This window comes from Corvus kubaryi, unplaced genomic scaffold, assembly GCF_017639235.1.
Source record: "Corvus kubaryi isolate FWS band 111438036 unplaced genomic scaffold, C.kubaryi_AGA036_p1.0 37357, whole genome shotgun sequence".
In the NCBI taxonomy this organism is placed as follows: domain Eukaryota; kingdom Metazoa; phylum Chordata; class Aves; order Passeriformes; family Corvidae; genus Corvus; species Corvus kubaryi.
Window position 1 is genome coordinate 12,880,912 of NW_024581117.1, and position 13,450 is coordinate 12,894,361.

Consider the following 13,450-nt stretch of genomic DNA (forward strand, 5'->3'; position numbering starts at 1 on the left):
GGACTCTCCTGAACTCACTCTGTGTACAGGAAAACGTGTAGCATTTGTTATTTTCCTTTGCCACATTTGAACATTGTAGCCATACTTCTATAAACTTGGGCCAGGAATGAATGTTTAATCAGTGCTGAACATTCTGGTGACCTTTTTATAAAATTTGTATTATCCTCACCTGGGGATTAAACCTTTAGTAGATGGATGGATGTCTTTTGTGTCATGAGCACGCCAATGCTATGGAAATACAGCTGATGCCAGGAAACCTTAAGTCTTGGAAGAAACCAAGCTTTTCACAGGCTTGGTAGAACGGTCTTGGATGTCAGCAGCTGAATTCCCCGAAGCTGAACTGTGGCTGTGCTGTGCTCCTGCTACAGATGATGCACTTTGGCTGCTGGGTCCTGCCAGGCTGAGAGCCGTGACGCCGTCATCCACTCCCCCTGCTCTCACGTTGGCATAAACAGAGGGAAAGCAGAAGACACCTATCAAAACAACACCTGTCAAAATGCAGAAAGAAGAAGAGCAGAGAAACAAACCTTCAAAGAGGATGCTGGAACTTGGGATGCACAGACAAGGGAGTCAGGCAAGAAAACTGGATCTGGAGACACTAACAGACTGGAGGCAGTGGCTGGTCAAGGGCAGAAGAACAGGAAAGACTTGCAAGCTGGGGATTAGGTTAAATGGGAGGGCAGAAGTGGACAAAATAACCCTGAATGAGAATAGGAAAAGATAAAGGAGCAAGGAAGGCAATCTAAGTTCAGGCAGCATGCCCAGGGAAGTAAAACTGGGGGGGAAAAGGTGAGGGGATGTTCACCCAGATTAGATTAATTTGAAGAATGAGGATTGGGAACCTGTGAAGAGTAAACCTGGTGACCTGCGTGCAAAGAAGAGACAAAAATTACAAGAGGGGGGCTGCTGGGCAGTTTGGACCATAGAGCTCAGGAGTAAAGGAATGGAACTAGGACTCGCTGAGCAGAGAGACTGGGACTGAAAGGACAGCCTTAGGAATGAAGAACAGGACTTCTGAAGCATGACTGGGGAAGAAGGAAGTGGGACAGGAACAAGTTCAAGGACCAGGGCACAAGAGGCTGTGCTTTGGTGTGACCACCAGAGAAGGGTCAGTGTGTATCAGTGCATGACATCTTCCAGAGCCACACACGACCCCAGGATGCCAAATTCTCCTTGTTCATTTGCCAGCAGAGAAGGGTACCATGGAGTACTCAAGAGTCAATGGCTGCTGCTGACTTCAGTGAGAGTAGGACTTTAAAAAAAATGCTTTGAGAGAGAACATTAACCACCTTAAGTAACTTTCCTGTGCCTCAGTTTTCCATGTGTTAAATGGAAGCATGTTGCTGCCTCCCCTCCTGCAATGTTTTCAAAATAAACAAATGAATGTTAATCAGACAGACACTGTAGTAGCCTGGAAAACACATGAGGTGCATGGAAAAACCCATGATGAAATTCATAATTTTATCTTCAGAGAAGAATATGAATAATGTGTAGCAAATAAGTCCTGGGACTACACACTGAACAACAGCAAATAACTGTTACAAGAAAAATAGTTCATTATGTACGCACTATTCATTATGTATGCTGAATGAGTCAGAATTTATGTGGAAAAATAAGTATGTAACCATGCAGTTAAAGGCTATATCATAATCTAAACAAAGTGCCCAACTTCAGGTTATTAAATTATGCTTCATTCTGGTATTTTCTAACCATTGATGGCTTGAACTATACAATCTCACTAAAGTGTTTTTAAAGCTTTTTTTCTGTCTTCATATATTTGAAGATAGTATTTAGGCAGCAGGATCAGGGCTGGAACTGGTGTCTTGGCCAGTGTCAATCAATTTCATCACCTTCCAAACACTTGGCACCACCACAACTGTTTAGTCTAAAAGGCTTGTATAAAAACATTACATCATATAAGCTAAGATGTCATTTCTGGTTTATGTAAACAGCTTGCATCTTTGGCTTTCCATGTTATTTGAGCATGTCTCATGTTTTCTAATTTATCTCAGGAGTTTATTATCATGCTGGACTTATTGGAGGATTCTGAAAGATTTTTCTGTAGTTCATTAATTGGGGTTTTCATTGCCGTATTGTGTACACATTCACCTTTCCGATAGAAGGGATGAAGTGGCATCATCCAGTCTCTGGATGTGATCTTCAAATCCCCTTTTTGGCATTATGGACCAGTATCACTGCTATTTCTGAAACGTCATCATGTATGTCTAAGAGATGGGAAAAAATTGAATGTCTAGGTAGACTCCCACATGAAGGACAATTGAGAGATCCAAATTTCACAGTAATTCTTAGTGTCCTGAATCTTTGTTGCTGATTAGTTGTTTGGTTTCTTAAAAAACTATGGCACTTCTGAGCACAGTTCATGTTTTCTGTGTCCAACATAATAGAGAAGTGCTTGTTTTTGTGATATTTTGATAGGACACAAAATTCAGAGTTATGTTTATTGTTGTTTTTTTCCTCTCCCCGGCTGCAAATTTAGAGATTTAAATTCACTCTCTTCAAAATGCAAACTGTGCTAAGAAATGTATTTCTTCCAAAAAATTATGTCTAACCTGGCTGAACTTGAACATTATGATGACAGGGGTTTTTTTGTGACAAACAATAATGCTGCTTCAGGTAGGAGTTAAAATCTAGTACATCACTCCAAAAGCTCTCTTGCTGCAAAGAAAAATACTTAATACTGTTTTAGCTTTACATGCTTGGCAGAGACTAAGATTTCACATGTAATATTCCTCACTGATAGAACAGAAAAATACTAAATGGAGCCAAGCAACAAGTCTTCATGAATGATCTTTAGAGTTGTGGAAGAGAAGAAGACAAATGATTTGCCTATGTCTTCCACTTCAGCAAGTATTTCATCCTGTCTTGGTTTATGTCACAAGTAATGATGTCTCCAGTTAGTGAGCCTTTGCTGGAAACTGGCTATTCAATATCCTGGTGTCAAGAAATGTAGTCATCCAAATTCTTCCTTTATATTCATGAATTTTTAGGGTTATTTTCCTTCCTTCTTTCTCCTCATCTTCTTTTAGAGCTTTATGACACTCAAACCTGTGTAATTGATTATGAGCTATTTTGTCTGGCAATGACCAAGTTATATATTATTAGCTATTTATATATTGCCTGCCATTCTATTTGTGCCCCTTTTCATTCAATTATTCTTCACTGTAACTCTACGAGATCCCTTATAAAGCTACTGAAATGCTTGATGTGTAATTATGCCAGATTCACCAAAAGAATCACTGTTTTTCCCAGTGCTGATATTGCAGGAATGAAACTCAAACATATAATGTAGCTTTTGTAGTTAATTTCTAGTCATTTTTATACTTAAAGCATTTTAATCATCAGTGTCTCCTGTGTATGTCCCTTCTTCTTTGTGTTTGTTTCGGATTAGAGTTCCCAGATGCATTCTTTTATTTATTCTGTAACAGAATCCCTTGTAGCACTTCCTGCCGATACTTCTAAGCCATTTGTGCTTGCAGCTCCTTCTGTTTAATGTTGTCTGCAGTGCACAAATGTGATCTCTCTTTAGATCATTCACAAAGACACAAAGCCTGGAACCAGCCACAGGCTCTATGGTAGCCCAGTGGACACCTGAGCTCCTTACCTCTTTTGCCATATGTCAGTCTCACCTCTGCCAGCCCTTGTTCAGCCCTGCAGATCAGTAGTTCTCAGTGAGTACAATGGCAGGAGGAATAATTTAGGGAAGAGAAATTCTAACCCCTCCAACCTCTGAGAAGCAGTCCTCTAGAGGGAGAAGCCAAGCCCACCCTCACTTAAAATTTCACGTATCTTCTGCAAATCTCAAAGACTAAAGCTGTTTTTATTAAGGAAAAGTTAAGCTATTACTAATTCACCTCTTCTATCTTTCATCTTAAACTAGATTTTTCTATTTTACTAGCAATTTTATTCTCAGCCTACTAATCTGGTGGCTCTTCCACCTCTTGTAAGAAGTGTTCTGAGCTCATGTTTCCAAATTCACAATTTACCCTGCCGTTCTGCCTGTATGATCCAGGTCAGAGTACACCCAGAAGGCCAATTCAGTCTCTACAGCAGCTTTCCGGTGAGATTCCTGGTTCCAGAGCCATAGCTTCTAGAACAGGCAGAGTATCCTTTCTGTCATGTAAGGTGTGTTGAGGAGAGACTCTATCATATTCTTATTTAGATTTCTCTAGTATTTCATCATTGATTTTTGAATGGGTTCCAGTCAGGCATTGTTGTGTTCTGTTGTCTCCAAAGACTTGCTGAAGCCTGTCTTCCTGACCTTGGTTTTTCATTCTGGGACTTCTCTGCCTCATTAGTTTTCCATTTTTTCTCCCAAAATCTAGGAAGATCTCCTCCTTTACCCATTCCTTGTAATTTCCTCCGTCTTTTATTGTTCATGGCTTCTAAACAGCCGGTTTGGAGACCCTGCCTTTTCTGAATAAGGTCTTTTTCAGTCCCCTTTGTGCTGCTGAAGTAGTGGCAGTACCTTTCACCCCAACTGAGGAGGTAATCTTTAAAAGTCGTCCAGTCTGAGTTTTTCTTAGACCACTCAGGACAGTAGGTACATCTTCTGTTCTGCCAGCATGCATGGCCTTTCGTGCTTTTTGTGACCTGAAGGCTATATTTAATTCTGGCTGAACACAGCCCACAGTCTTAAGCTATGTCTTCTGTTCTCTTTTGACAGAATTTTTAAGCATTTTCCTTGCAGACCACTTTCTTCAAAAATTTTTAAGCATAGCTGGAGAAATACTGCCAATTAAATACCGACAATGCCAATTCAGGATATGTGTACAAAACATATCACTGCTATAGAAAATTATGAACAAAGACAGTGTTTAGGTAGTTGGAGCTAAAGAAAGCTCTGCTCCAGGATCACTTTGCGTGGTTTCCTCACTAGGGTTTGTTATACAGTGGAGCATTCTTTATTTGACCTTGAAATTTTTTCCTTCAGCACAGAAGATTTGGTTAGAATTCATTGTAGCATTTGTAACTGAATCAGTTTTCACAGTGGTGTTTGTAGTTGAATCATTAGTCAATTTTATTTTATTGTTCTCAGTGTTCTTGTTTTATTTCTGCTTGAATGAACAAGGTGTTTTGCATGGATGTTTCCAAAAGCAATGATCAGCTGTACTGTTTTCATAACCTAACAACTGTTTCTCTGAGCCTTGACAGGCCTAGCTGCTGCCAAGAAAGGGAAGCCTTAAAACTAGTTTGGTGTTGCTCTTTCATTCCTGTGGAGTGACAGAAAGTATTAGCAGGGTTGCACTTTCTTAGTTCCAAGTGTGGAGTGGAGTCTGGAGTTTATTTCTCCAATACTGGAGAAAGTCAGACCCAGCTGGCAGCTCTAGGAGAAGCACAGTTGAAGGAATTGCCGTATTAAGCTTTGTTAGGAAAAGTCTTGTTAGAATTTTCTTGTTGGGAGAATTATTTGGTTTGTAATAATCAGAAGTATCCCATAAATTTCTTTCCTGAGCTGTTCCATTGGCTTCAGTAAGACTTTATGTAAAAACCAATTTGCATTCATAATGTGGCATGATTAAGCTCTTACAACTACTGTATTTTCCTAGTCTTTGGTGTGTGTACTGCATCTTATTTCATACAGATAGGCATCTCATTTGGAATTTTTCTAAGTTGCAGTTTATCTGGATTTAATCTGTCTTTTTTTATAAGACAGATTTATATATTTCTATATATATTTAACCAGTATTTGTAATCTGTATTTATTTCTTGGCTAGAAATAACATTCTAAAAAGATCATTCTGAGCATTTTTTTACAGTTCACTTCTATGTGTACTCATAGTTGAAAACATTTGGACTTCAAAATGAGCAGGATAAAAAGATGTTAAAAGGCTCTTTCAGTCTTGGCCAGCTGTAAGTCCTAGTGTACAAGTATCTGTGGAGTGACTCATGCTGTGTCATTGTTCCTTTTAATGCAACATATGTAAAGGGAAATTATATGTGAGTTTATCTAAAGGAAGGGATAAAATTAAAAACAGGGGGTACAGCAGGTTGCGTTTTTTAATGCTACTAAGGTCCATCTTCCATCTGATGACATAAAGTAAATATTATGTACTTACAGTTTCGTGTTGAACTTTAAGCTGGTAATTTAATATAAATGTTCAGTGGTAAACGTGACTTTCAGAATGCTAATGTTTCTGATGAATTTCTAGCCTTAACACTTCCAGTGTTAATTCCAAGACTTATCTCTAATCACAGGAACTGAAAATCCCCTCAGTCTGAATCCAGTAGATGACAGGGAAGTTATGTCCCTCTTGTGTGGAACAGACTGGAGTTTTCGGCAGTGTTACAGCTACTACCTTACTCTTCATGAAAGGACAGGTTTGGGCAGTAAGACTTCTCATGCCATTTATTGTGATTGTCTCACCTCTGCCCAGGTGTAGAGGTTACTTTCTTTCCCCCCTAGAGGGAGGCACCTGAAACTCCAGATACCATTCTTGGTTTCCTCTGTCTGTGAACAGCTCTGTGCCATGCTTTGGGACCCCGACACAAAGAATGTGTCACTTCCGTACTTCACTTTGTCACTGTTTAGGTAGCATGGAGTTCTTAAATCATACTTGATGTACAGGGATCTGTGTAGGGCGGCCTTTTTAGAGCATGAGGGTTTAATTTCAGGTTTAGTGACACATCAGGTAGCCAGGTGGGCCCAGCATGACTTGTGTGGTAGGAACATATCGAGTACTCTGTGCTTTCTCATAACTGGACAAGTGCAGGGAAGAACCAGGATCTCCATGTGAAAAAATAAAATAGTGATTCTCCTTTTTCTATTTTTGTATATTCTGTAATGCTCAGCTGGTTTCTGTGTTCCTTCCTTGAGCAGACCACCAGGGAGCCCCTTAGGCTGCCTGGTGAGGCTGTCAGCCCTAGTGCAAGTGTGCAGTGCTGGACATGGAAGCCAGAGAGGGAAACTAAATCCTTCAGTGTATCTCAGTATGCTTATTAGATTAGCTCATATAGTAGGGAGTGGGATCTGGAAAGCATTCCTTGAGATGCTTTTAAATTCTCTAAATCCAAAAGATGAAAATCTAAGCAAAATATGAATTCTTTTTAAGTACCCTATGCAAGGGGACTTGTTTGGCATAGAGAATTTGTAGAAGGTTATGCAGCTATTCCTCTATAGCTAATCAATTTTTGTCTTGCCACGATCATGATTGGTGCCATTGTTGCAATCCAATGGCTGTTGATAGCTTGCATAATAAGACTACAGAAAAATCTGTAATGGAAACTATTGTAAGTATCCAACTGAGCTGTGCTTTTTTAAAAAAGCAATTTGAAAATTATCAAGGACCATGGATTTGAATCTGATGTTTTTAGAATTGTTGTAGGTTTCTTTTAACTTAATTACATCAAAACTTTGTTTTGAGTTTTCTCCTCTTCATTAGACAATTTTCATTAGATAACCTACAGGAGAGTTCTGTCACTAATGCCATCAGGACAGGAAGCTGATGAGCTACAGCTGAGACATTTAATAAATATGCAGCCAGTATGCTATACCGTGTCTGAGTGAGGGGTGAATTCCAATGTGGTGAAGACTTTACTGAAAGATTTCTTTTGACTCCAATATTAACAACTGTGTCATCTTTATATTCTAGTAACGGTGAAAAGCTTGAACTCATTGTAGCCTTCCTCTCCATAGGGAGTGTTTAGCAGGATCCTCTCATTTCTGCATGCTTGCCGGCCTTAAAGAAACCGGCAGCAACCTAAGTTATCTGTGAGCTCTCTGCTCTTGTCAGAGGTTCAAAAGTCAGGAACAGTCAACCAGTGGCAGACCTACATGGCCTTGACAATGTTTGGTTGCCCTAGTAAACCAGCTAAAAATGAAACAAAACAGAACAACTCCTGCCAAAAAAAAAAGGGCTCTCAAAACCCCTATATCCTTTATTTGTCAGGGCCTGAGAGAAAGTCTGAAACCAGCATACAATTCTGAAACATGCATGCAATTTAAATGTAAAAAAAACCAGTACAAATTACAAAGTAGAATTTCCTGAACTCTTGTGAATATGTAATACATTTTAAATCACAGCTAAAAAGCACAAACTGGTGTAAACCAGAGCCAAATCCCATTCCTTACAAGAGATGTGTGTGAAAAGCACACAGCAATTGCCAGTGTGCTGAAGTAAAGAAATGCTCATTCATGCTGCAGACTGCCAGGGTGTCCAGAGAGTTACAAAAGCCCACTCATGCTGAGCACCCTACTTTCTCAAGGAAAATGCTTAGTAAAACTGTGTTCCCCAGCCTTGAGTTCTCTCTGCTGCCCTTCAAGTGATGAGTTTTGCCTTTCTGTCTGGGCTTCCCTTCGTTGAAAGGAAGTGGATTTTAAATGAAAAAAATCCTCGTGTGATCAAGGCACTTGCAGTTTTCAGGCAAGCTGGCAGGTCACATTAAAGCTCATGTGAATACAAGGCTGCGTCATCTTGCTAGATTTGAACTCACATGACTTAACTTGAAGTAGAGAACACATTTTGGTTTAGATGAAGACACAGCTGCAATAAATGGCACAAGTTGTTGCCAGCCAAAGAATGAGGTAAACCATAATGAATGAGGTTCACAGTAATAAACTAAAATGGAAGTGTTTGTTTATCTCTCTCTTTTGTTTAGTGACATGTGGAAGCACAAATCATGAAAGGCCACTCACTTCTCTAATACACAGTTAATATTAAAAGCAGTGGAAAACTAAGGGCAATGCTTTGCCTCAATTACAGTGTTAGATGAAGAGCACTGGAGCAATTAGGCCAGTGACCCAGAGCAGTGTAACTTGGATCGGAATCTGGCCCCAAGCAACTTGTCTGGGGTCATACAGTCAGTGCCTTCATCTATGAGATCTGTTTTCCTTTGTCCTGGAGACATAGGCAGTTCCACAGTCTCAGATGCAGCTGTACATTTTATTCACCAGAAGAGACAAACCTCATGCCATTGAAAGCGTCGTATCCCGTCCTGCTCCAAAATCTGCCCCTTTAGGAATCAACAGGGTGGGAGTCTGCTGAAAAATTTTACTCCCGGTTTTCAGCAAAACAGCACCGAGGTAGCATCCTTACAAAAATACACCACAAAATGGGCCTGACTGCAGTCTGAAGTATGGTCAGAATTTCACAACAGATAGATAATAATAGAGACCTGATAACACAGAGTTCTGCTAAATGAATGAAGTACATGTGATAGATTGATCTGGGATAGATTTTATAGTGATGTTTCTGACATACTTACTTGCTTCCCCAATCTGGAATTCTCTATAACTGTAGGTATGCATTATACTCAAATTCTGGTATATGTAAGTGGCTGCAAAGTTCATTTTCATTTTTAAATGGCATTTAAATTAACCTAGATGGTGGTTTAGAGCTTTTTACATCCCTTGTTGCCTTCTTTCCCTTTCAGCAACTGAGAAATGCACATTTTAATTAAAATTTGTTTTTCAAATGTATCTTGTAGCCAACACATGCTGAGAAGAGCCACTTACCACCCATGTACAGCAAGCTCGCTGTGCTGAACAAAATGGGAGCATTTAATTAGGAGTAAATGCTGGGGTGGCTTAGTGTTTGTGGCCTGCTATAATGTCCTGTTCGATTTCCAGAAGACAGAATTGCCCTTGCCTGGCTCTGATGGCAGAGCCATGAAAACCAATGGTTTGCCAGTAGGAGCTGGAGTGCAGCTGGAGCTATTTTTGACACACTGCAACTCTCATTTCACAGAAGGTCGCAGAGAAACTTGTTTAGCTTTACATGACAAGGTACAATAAAAAATAAAGCTGTGTTTAATATAAGCAGTCTGAGAACTTCAGAGGGAACTGGGTATAAGTTATTTTGCATGCAGGAGTCAGTGGACAGGATGAGGAGAGAGATGCTGATGGATGGTGATGACATTTGCACTCAGTCTCAGCTTATCTGGCCAATTCAGTTTGTTTGGTTTTGGTATTCATGGGTCATAAAAGTAGATCCCAGCACTTCTCAGCTCTCTACCACAAGGATTTGATCAGTCCTTAGAGCATGGCAGGGTCAGTAGATCTCGAAAGATCTCCACATCTTTGATACAGGGAATAGTAGATGTGACAGCATGGATGTCAATTTAATCTTCTAGCCTCGGTGGTTTTTCAGTCTTACAGTTTTCCTGGTCCTTAGTGAAGAAATATGTACCTACATGATTATTTGCAACCTTCCAGTTGCATATTTTCCTCTGAAAATAAGAAACTTCCTTTTTCATATTTTCTCCATATGTTTTTAACACAGTGAAAATTAAATTTTGTGTGAACCTGTGTGTGTTTAGCTTAGCATATTACTGTGCTAACACTCCTCCACTTACTTGTAATAAAATTGCAATAAGGAAAGAGGAAGAATTCTATAATAATAGCCCAGCCTTGTGAGACACCAAGTACTTTATAGAAAAATAGATGCATCCAGTTTTCATAAAAATATTCTTCCAAAAATTATCTATAAGGCGTAAGGGGAGCTCTAAAAAAAGTAATTGTATCAACAGGGACTGGCATCTATTTCCATTTCAGTACTCAGTCTAGGGCTTTGGCTGAAAATATGGTTTAGTTTTGAATGAGTAAAGTATAAATATTAAATACTCCCAAGATGTCAGGATATCAAATAAGAATTAAATCTTAGTGAAAGAATAAGGTCAGCCTTGCCAATTTAGCCATTGATCTGATTTGCAGTCAGGCTTTGTGTTACGCTTTGTGTTTGTGAAAGTTGTGAACATAGTTGCAATCACATTTTCAGAAGTTCTTGAGTAACTGGGCTTAAATTCCATTGATTTCATAAAGACTTTTCCACATCATTTAGGTATTTCTGGAGATGTCACTAATTGTTACCTAAATTTTTGCTTCAAGTAAGGATAGGTCAAAAATCAAAGGAAGAATTGGCACTGATCTAGACCATTTGGCTGATAACAACAGACGACAATGTACAGTGATATATCTGAATTTTCTGTATGGTAATAGCAAGAGAGGAAACAATTATTCTGAGGAATTAGTTTAATGATGCAATTAAATACATTATTTATTTTTATTTAAAATTAATTAAATTACAGTTATTAAATAACTTATGATTGCAGTTAGCAAGCTATAAATTCATCCACATTCAAGCTTAAATGGTCCTGAGATGTTGATCCTATCAGTGCTTTCAGAAAAGATATTGTGGGGATAAGTGTTGAACTCTGATGTATTTGACACAAAAATTCAGAGAAATTATTCTTGAAAAGTTTATCCCTTTTTAAGTGTGAGTCCAAAGGATATTTCTGAGTCAGTGACATGTAGATTTCTTTGCTAAAGAGTTCAGAAATTGGCTACAGTGTAAAACATACCTTTTATCCCCGTGTTCTTTTTCTTTTTTGTCTGTCGGAAATCTTGCAAATTGCTGTTGCGTCATGAGAATCAGTAGAATTGACAAATGTAATTTAGGAAGTAATTGTAAAGGGTAACTTCAGCTACCTCTTAACTTCTGTGACCTCCCTCTCTAGTCTCTGGAGAGAATTAGAATCCTCCAGGGCAAAGCTGAATGTGAGAGCTACCTGTAGGTACTCAGATTATCCCATCTAGGAAACTGCCTTTCTTCACTGGATGCAAAGTGAGCCTGAGGAGACTCACTGCCCAAGGGTGAGGTTTTTTGTTAGTGTTTTTGTCTTTCTTAGCATAGCAAAAGTATTAGTGGTTTCCACAGTGGTCTGGAAAATTCATATATCTATATCTGTGTATATATATATATTTCATATACATCGTATGAAAATTGTACCTGAACATCATTGCAAGTCATAGGCATCAAATCTTTTGGGCAGTAGCCTTTGCTTTGGGATTAGCAGATGCATATTTTGTATCAAATTTATTCCAGGTGTCATTCCAGATATCTATGGTCTTATTGCAGGAGTGAATATTGTCAGATTTTTTCTTGCTACTGTTTCTGCTGTCATGTTTAAGATATATTTGGGTTTTATTATTAACTTAGGAGGAATACATATGGCCCCACAAATCCACTGTTAAGAATTTAGTATCTATGCCAAAATTAATATTCCACAGAAATATTATAATGGTGCTATTTAATTTCTGCTTACTAATTATAGTAACCTTCTCTGTAAAGATACACTTAATTTCCTATTGAACATAATGTTGCGTTCGGTGCCCGCTGAGGGAATGACTGAGCTGTGAGCCAAAGCCCTTCAGTTCTGACAGCACAACCATGTTCCAAACTATACCATGGTACCTGTGTTTGCTGCTGCTAGCTGGCAGGTTTGACACACTGGTGTTGGTGGAAAACACACATTTGAGGAAACGAAGCCCTGCTTTTGTTCAAGGGCACGTGAGCACTCGGCCGGGTCGGTGTCGGAGCTCACGGCCCGGCTCGCAGCCCGTGCCCAGTGGTTTCCTGCGGGCACGCACTGTCCCCTGACCGCTGTGCTGCACCTCCGGCCGGGACACAGGGGGTGCCGGGACACAGGGGGTGCCGGGACACAGGGGGTGCCGGGACACAGGGAGCTGCCGGGACACAGGGGGTGCCGGGACACAGGGGGTGCCGGGATACAGGGGGTGCCGGGACACAGGGGGTGCCGGGATACAGGGGGAGCTGCCTGCAGAGCCAGGCCTCAGGCTGGCACTGAGGAACCAGGCTGCGAGAGAGAGGGACCTGCTCGCTGGGAACTGAGCCCGCACATCTCTCGCTGTCATGGCAGGAGTGAGAGATTGGGCTGCTCTAATCGGAATCACGGCACCACTTGTAGAGTACGTTCATCCTCCATGTGAGAAGGAGGAAGAATCGAGTTCTTTGTAAGGGGCTAAGAGAAATTTTTCAGCACAGAAACCAGGCAATCCAGAGATTGCTCAGTGCTTTATGTGGGCACACTTTGGGGGCATTCTCAGCTGACGAAGATGCCTGTACTGAAGGCACATTTCTACTCACAGAGTCCAGTTGTGTTCTCTTCGTTTGCATGTGGAATATTCCTGCTGAAGTCAATGTCCTAGACTAGCAGGAAACAGCTAAATTAAGCTGTTAAAACCAAGTGATAAGAGAATCTGAATGTATATGAACATTTCAAAAACACTCAGTAAATACAAATATTCATGTTATAGTTAAGTAATGCTTTGTTTTTGAAACTATTTTTAGAAATTTTGGATACAGTGCACATTTCTTACTAGAAAATACACAACAGTAGTATCAGACAGTGGGGAGGAAATGAGGAGAAGGTTTAGAGGGGTTTATCCCTCTAACAGGATTTCTAGGGTCAAGCATTCTCTCTTTATCTAATTTAGGAATTGGTTTTACAAGGTTACTTATTTAGAAAATATTCCTAAATATGCTTATCTAAATATAAAATCTCTGTCGGGAGGTAGTTTGCCAGGATTCTGGGGGAGAGGAGAGAGAGATACTTAAGAGTCTGACACTCTTCACTCCTCTTTTTGTACATGAAAAGAGGCACAAACAAAACATCAGCATTACTTCTGTGGTTA

General features: G+C 39.9%; 1 protein-coding gene across 3 annotated transcripts in view; it reads left to right on the forward strand.

Annotated features, from left to right (window-relative positions):
- The window catches only part of PHYHIPL (phytanoyl-CoA 2-hydroxylase interacting protein like), a 55,318-nt gene that overhangs the window by 26,610 nt on the left and 15,258 nt on the right, over nt 1-13,450 (forward strand). Inside the window, exon 1 of one of the 3 annotated variants that reach the window (XM_042033308.1) lies at nt 12,707-12,724. The exons of the other annotated variants lie outside the window; for them this stretch is intronic. The gene's annotated coding sequence lies outside the window, so the exon portion shown is untranslated. Of the gene's footprint in view, nt 1-12,706; nt 12,725-13,450 lie in introns of those variants that run through there. 3 annotated transcript variants of the gene reach the window in all.